Source organism: Triticum dicoccoides, chromosome 4A, assembly GCF_002162155.2.
Source record: "Triticum dicoccoides isolate Atlit2015 ecotype Zavitan chromosome 4A, WEW_v2.0, whole genome shotgun sequence".
NCBI classification, from domain to species: Eukaryota; Viridiplantae; Streptophyta; class Magnoliopsida; order Poales; family Poaceae; genus Triticum; species Triticum dicoccoides.
Genome location: NC_041386.1, coordinates 91039676 through 91046396, shown reverse-complemented (window position 1 = coordinate 91046396; position 6721 = coordinate 91039676).

Sequence of the window (6721 nt, the reverse complement as noted above, 5' to 3'; positions counted from 1 at the left end):
ACAGAAACTTTAGCGCTCACGAGAACTGCTGTCATTTTTATTTGAAGAGTGATATTTAGTTAATTATTTTTGCATATGATTAATAGATAAATTCCCCACTTCCAGCAATTTATTTTAGAATTTTTGGGGTTCCAGATCTTGCGCTAGCTACAGATTACTACAGACTGTTCTGTTTTTGACAGATTCTGTTTTTCGTGTGTTGTTTGCTTATTTTGATGAATCTATGGTTAGTAAAATAGTTTATAATCCATAGAGAAGTTTGAATAAAGTATGTTTAACACCAATATAAATAAAGAATGAGTTCATTACAGTATCTTGAAGTAGTCTTTTGTTTGCTTTCGCTAACGGAGCTCACGAGTTTTCTACTTTAAGTTTTGTGTTGTGAAGTTTTCAAGTTTTGGGTGAATTCTTTTGATGGATTATGGAACAAGGAGTGGAAAGAGCCTAAGCTTGGGGATGACCATGGAACCCCCAAGATAAACCAAGGATACCAAAAAGTCAAAGCTTGGGGATGCCCCGGAAGGCATCCCCTCTTTCGTCCACTTCCATCGGTAATTTACTTGGAGCTATATTTTTATTCACCAACATGATATGTGTTTTGCTTGGAGCGTATTGTATTATTTGTGTCTTTGTGTCTTAGTATGCCACAATTATCCTTGCTGTACACACCTTTTGAGAGAGCCATACATGAATTAAAATTTGATAGAATACTCTATGTGCTTCACTTATATCTATTGAGCTAAGTAGTTTTGCTCTATGTGCTTCACTTATATCTATTGAGCTAAGTAGTTTTTCTCTATGTGCTTCACTTATATCTATTGAGCTAAGTAGTTTTGCTCTATGTGCTTCACTTATATCTTTTGAGCTATGTAGTTTTGCTCTATGTGCTTCACTTATATCTTTTGAGCATTATAATTTTGCTCTATGTGCTTCACTTAGATCTTTTAGAGCACGGTGGTGGATTTGTTTTAAAGAAACTATTGATCTCTCATGCTTCACTTAAATTATTTTGAGAGTCTCTTAATAGCATGGTAATTTGCTTAATAATAATATGCTTGGTATTCAAGATTTGTGAAACTTTCTTTTGAGTGTGTTGAATACTAAGAAAAGATTGAAGCATGATAATTGTTTTGAGATAAGGAGGTGATAATATTAAAGTCATGCTAGTTGAGTAGTTGTGAATTTAAAGAATACTTGTGTTAAATTTTGTGATTTCTGTAGCATGCACGTATGGTGAACCGTTATGTGATGAAGTCGGAGCATGATTTATTTATTGATTGTCTTCCTTATGAGTGGCGGTCGGGGACGAGCGATGGTATTTTCCTACCAATCTACCCCCTAGGAGCATGCACGTAATACTTTGCTTTGATAACTTCTAGATTTTTGCAATAAGTATATGAGTTCTTTATGACTAATGTTGAGTCCATGGATTATACGCACTCTCACCCTTCCACCTTTGCTAGCCTCTCTAATACCGCGCACCTTTCGCCGGTATCATACACCCACCATATACCTTCTTCAAAACAGCCACCATACCTACCTATTATGGCATTTCCATAGCCATTCCGAGATATATTGCCATGCAACTTTCCACCGTTCCGTTTATTATGACACACTCCACCATTGTCATATTGCATATCCCGGTACACCACCAGAGGCATTCATATAGAGTCATATTTTGTTCTAAGTATCGAGTTGTAATTGTTGAGTTGTAAGAAAAATAAAAGTGTGATGATCATCATTATTAGAGCATTGTCCCAAGTGAGGAAAGAATGATGGAGACTATGATTCCCCCATAAGTCGGGATGAGACTCCGGACGAAAAAATAAATAAAAAAAGAGGCCAAAGAAGCCCAAATAAAAAGAGGCCATAAAAAAGAGAAAAGGCCCAAATAAAAAAATGAGAGAAAAAGAGAGAAGGGACAATGTTACTATCCTTTTACCACACTTGTGCTTCAAAGTAGCACCATGATCTTCATAGTAGAGAGTCTCTCATGTTATCACTTTCATATACTAGTGGGAATTTTACATTATAGAACTTGGCTTGTATATTCCAATGATGGGCTTCCTCAAATTGCCCTAGGTCTTCATGAGCAAGCAAGTTGGATGCACACCCACTTAGTTTCTTTTTGAGCTTTCATATACTTATAGCTCTAGTGCATCCGTTGCATGGCAATCCCTACTCACTCACATTGATATTTATTGATGGGCATCTCCATAGCCCGTTGATACGCCTAGTTGATGTGAGACTATCTTCTCCTTTTTGTCTTCTCCACAACCACCATTCTATTCCACCTATAGTGCTATATCCATGGCTCACGCTCATGTATTGCGTGAATATTGAAAAAGTTTTGAAAAAGTTGAGTATGAAACAATTGCTTGGCTTGTCATCGGGGTTGTGCATGATTTAAATACTTTGTGTGGTAAAGATAGAGCATAGCCAGACTATATGATTTTGTAGGGATAACTTTCTTTGGCCATGTTATTTTGAGAAGACATAATTGCTTTGTTAGTATGCTTGAAGTATTATTATTTTTATGTCAATATAAACTTTTGTCTTGAATCTTTTGAATCTGAATATTCATATCACAATTAAGAAGATTTGCATTGAAATTATGCCAAGTAGCACTCCACATCAAAAATTCTCTTTTTATCATTTACCTACTCGAGGACGAGCAGGACTTAAGCTTGGGGATGCCTGATACGTCTCCAATGTATCTATAATTTTTGATTGCTCCATGCTATATTATCTACTGTTTTGGACTATATTGGGCTTCATTTTCCACTTTTATATTATTTTTTGGACTAACCTATTAACCGGAGGCCCGGCCTAGAATTGTTGTTTTTTGCCTATTTCAGTGTTTCAAAGAAACGAAATATCAAATGGAGTCCAAACGGAATAAGACCTTCGGGAACGTGATTTTCTCACCGAATGTGATCCAGGAGACTTGGACCCTATGCCAAGGCATCAGAGAGGCGGTCACGAGGGTGGGGGCGCCCCCCCTAGGGCGCGCCCCCTGCCTCGTGGGCCCCTCGATGCTCCACCGACGTACTTCTTCCTCCTATATATACATACGTACCCCCAAACGACCAGATACGGAGCCAAAAACCTAATTCCACCGCCGCAACTTTCTGTATCCACGAGATCCCATCTTGGGGCATGTTCCAGAGCTCCGTCGGAAGAGGGCCGTCACCATGGAGGGCTTCTACATAATCATAGCCTCTCCGATGAAGTGTGAGTAGTTTACCTCAGACCTTCGGGTCCATAGTTAGTAGCTAGATGGCTTCTTCTCTCTTTTTGGATCTCAATACAAAGTTCTCCCCCTCTCTTGTGGAGATCTATTCGATGTAATCTTCTTTTTGCGGTGTGTTTGTTGAGACCGATGAATTGTGGGTTTATGATCAAGTCTATCTATGAATAATATTTGAATCTTCTTTGAATTCTTTTATGTATGATTGGTTATCTTTGCAAGTCTCTTCGAATTATCCGTTTGGTTTGGCCAACTAGATTGGTAGTTCTTGCCTTGGGATAAGTGCTTAGCTTTGGGTTCGATCTTGCGGTGTCCTTTCCCAGTGACAGAAGGGGCAGCAAGGCACATATTGCATCGTTGCCATCGAGGATAACAAGATGGGGTTTATTTCATATTGCATGAATTTATCTCTCTACATCATGTCATCTTGATTAAGGCGTTGCTCTGTTTTTAACTTAATACTCTAGATGCATGCTGGATAGCGGTCGATGAGTGGAGTAATAGTAGTAGATGCAGAATCGTTTCGGTCTACTTGTCACGGACGTGATGCCTATATACATGATCATGCCTAGATATTCTCATAACTATGCTCAATTCTGTCAATTGCTCAACAGTAATTTGTTCACCCACCGTAGAATACTTATGCTCTTGAGAGAAGCCACTAGTGAAACCTATGGCCCCCGGGTCTATTCTCATCATATCAATCTCCATCACTTTAATCTTGCTTTGCTTTTTTTACTTTGCCTTTACTTTTTACTTTGCATCTCTATACCAAAAATACCAAAAATATTATATCTATCAGATCTCACTCTCGTAAGTGAACGTGAAGGGATTGGCAACCCCTAATCGCGTTGGTTGCGAGTAGCTATCGTTTTGTGCAGGTACGAGGGACTTGAGCGTGGCCTCCTACTGGATTGATACCTTGGTTCTCAAAAACTAAGGGAAATACTTACGCTACTCTGCTGCATCATCCCTTCCTCTTTGGGGAAAACCAACGCAAGCTCAAGACATAGCACACGACGCTCCAATTCCTCCTCGGGGGTGAGACGAGGAGTGGTCACTTGATCATCTTGAGTGTCATCTTGAGCTTGTTCTTGATCTCATGGGACTTGATCTTGAACTTGCTCGGAGGAGGGAGCTTGACCTTGGGCATCACTTGATGTTACAACACCATCTTGAGATTGATCTTGCCCTTGGTCTTGTTCTTGAGGTTGAGGGCCCTCACTTTGTTCTTCGGAAGCATGTGGGTCTTGGGTTGGTGAAGGTTCCACTTGAGTAGAACATTGTCCTTCTCCTTCGGCCACAAGGGGTTCCTCAATGGGTAGGATATGACCAACACCCATTCTTCTTATGGCTTGGGGAGGAATTTCATCATCTACATCACAAGTACTACTTTGCTCCACTTGGGAGCCATTATTCTCATCAAACTCCATGTTACATGTTTCCTCAATAAGTCCCGTGGACTTATTGAGAACACGGTAAGCATGAGAGTTTGTAGCATAACCAACAAATATGCCCTCATACGCTCTAACCTCAAATTTAGACAAACGAACACCTTTCTTGAGAATGAAGCACTTACACCCTAACACTCGGAAGTACTTGAGGTTGGGCTTCTTACCGGTGAGTATCTCATATGGAGTCTTGTTCAAGACCTTGCGGAGGTAGAGCCGATTAGATGCATGGCACGCGGTGTTGATGGCTTCGGCCCAAAAGTTGTAGGGAGACTTGAACTCCGCCATCATGGTCCTTGTTGCGTCCATCAACGTCCGGTTCTTCCTTTCCGCTACACCATTTTGTTGAGGGGTATAAGGTGCGGAATATTGATGCTTGATTCCCTCATCACTCAAAAACTCATCCAAGGTGTAGTTCTTGAACTCGGAGCTGTCGTCACTTCTTATTGTCAAAATCTTTGCATTGTGTTGTTGTTGAGCTTCATTTGTAAAGTCGATGGTGGTTTGTTGGGTCTTGCTCTTCCTCTTGAAGAAATATACCCAAGTGTATCTTGAATAGTCATCCACAATCACCAAGCAATACTTCCTACCCCCAAGACTATCAAAGGATGGAGGTCCAAAGAGATCCAAGTGAAGGAGCTCCAAAGGCCTCTTCGAGTAGATGATAGTCATGGGAGGGTGAGCCTTCTCATGTAGCTTTCCTTCGATGCAAGCACTGCAAGCACGATCTTTGGCAAAACTAACATTTGTTAATCCACGGACATGGTCCCCCTTGAGAAGACTTTGCAAAGATCTCATATTGACGTGGGCTAAACGGCGATGCCAAAGCCATCCCACGTCAACTTTAGCCATTAGGCATGTCGCGGTCTTAGTGGGTCGCTTCGAAAAGTTAATCACATAGAGACCGTTCTCGACATGCCCAACAAAGGCTAATTTAAGAGTCTTGCTCCACAAGAGGGCCACGGAATCAATATCAAAGAAAGTGGCAAAGCCCATGAGTGCTAGTTGACGAACGGAAAGTAAATTGTATGCAAGGGACTCAACAAGCATGATCTTCTCGATTGTAAGATCATGAGAAATGACAACTTTGCCGAGTCCCAATACCTTAAAAGACGAGGCATCACCCCACTCAACATTGGTGGGCATGGATGGAATCTTTTGCACGTCCACCACCAAGTCCTTGCTTCCGGTCATATGATTAGTAGCTCCACTATCGAGCAACCATGATCCCCCATCGGAACCAAACACCTACAAGAGATCAGTGCTTGGTTTTATGTACCCATTTTGTAATGGGTCCTTTGATGTTAGTAACAAGGGTCTTAGGAACCCAAATAGACCATTCAATGTACTCATAAGGAGAACCAACAAATTTGGCATAAACATGCCCATCTCTAGCGCGGCACAACACACAAGAAGGGTTAAAGTCGCCGGCCTTGTTGGGAAGGGGAGCGTTTCCCTTCTTGGCATCACTACCCTTCATGGAGTTTTTCTCCCTCTCCTTAGTAGCACCCTCACCCTCCCTCACAAAGGTTTGCTTGAGAGGAGGAGGTCGTTTGGCCTTGTCATTCTTCTTCTCGTTCTTGGACTTGGATACGTACACAATCCCTTCCTTGGACACAACTCCCTTTTGGTTGGTCAAGAGGTCATTGAGGCTCTTCTTGCCTTGTATGCAAGACACAAGATCTTTCTCAAGTTGCACCTTTAGCTTAGCGTTCTCCTCAACAAGATGCACATGCTCACAACACGGGTTAGTAGCATTTGCATTATCAATTAACATCATACGAGGAAAGGTGGCTTTCTCCTTGGTTAGCTTTACTTGGAGTTGATCATGAGACTCTTTGAGGCTAGCATGAGCACCCTTCAAGACCTTGTGAGCCTTGTCAAGTAGATCAAACTCATCTTTGAGTCTAGCAAGATCAACCCCAAGTTTGGCCTTCTCGGAGTTTAGCACACGAGAAACCACGAGATCATGATCAAGATCTTTCTTTAACTTAGCATGATCATTGATGTCTACTACACA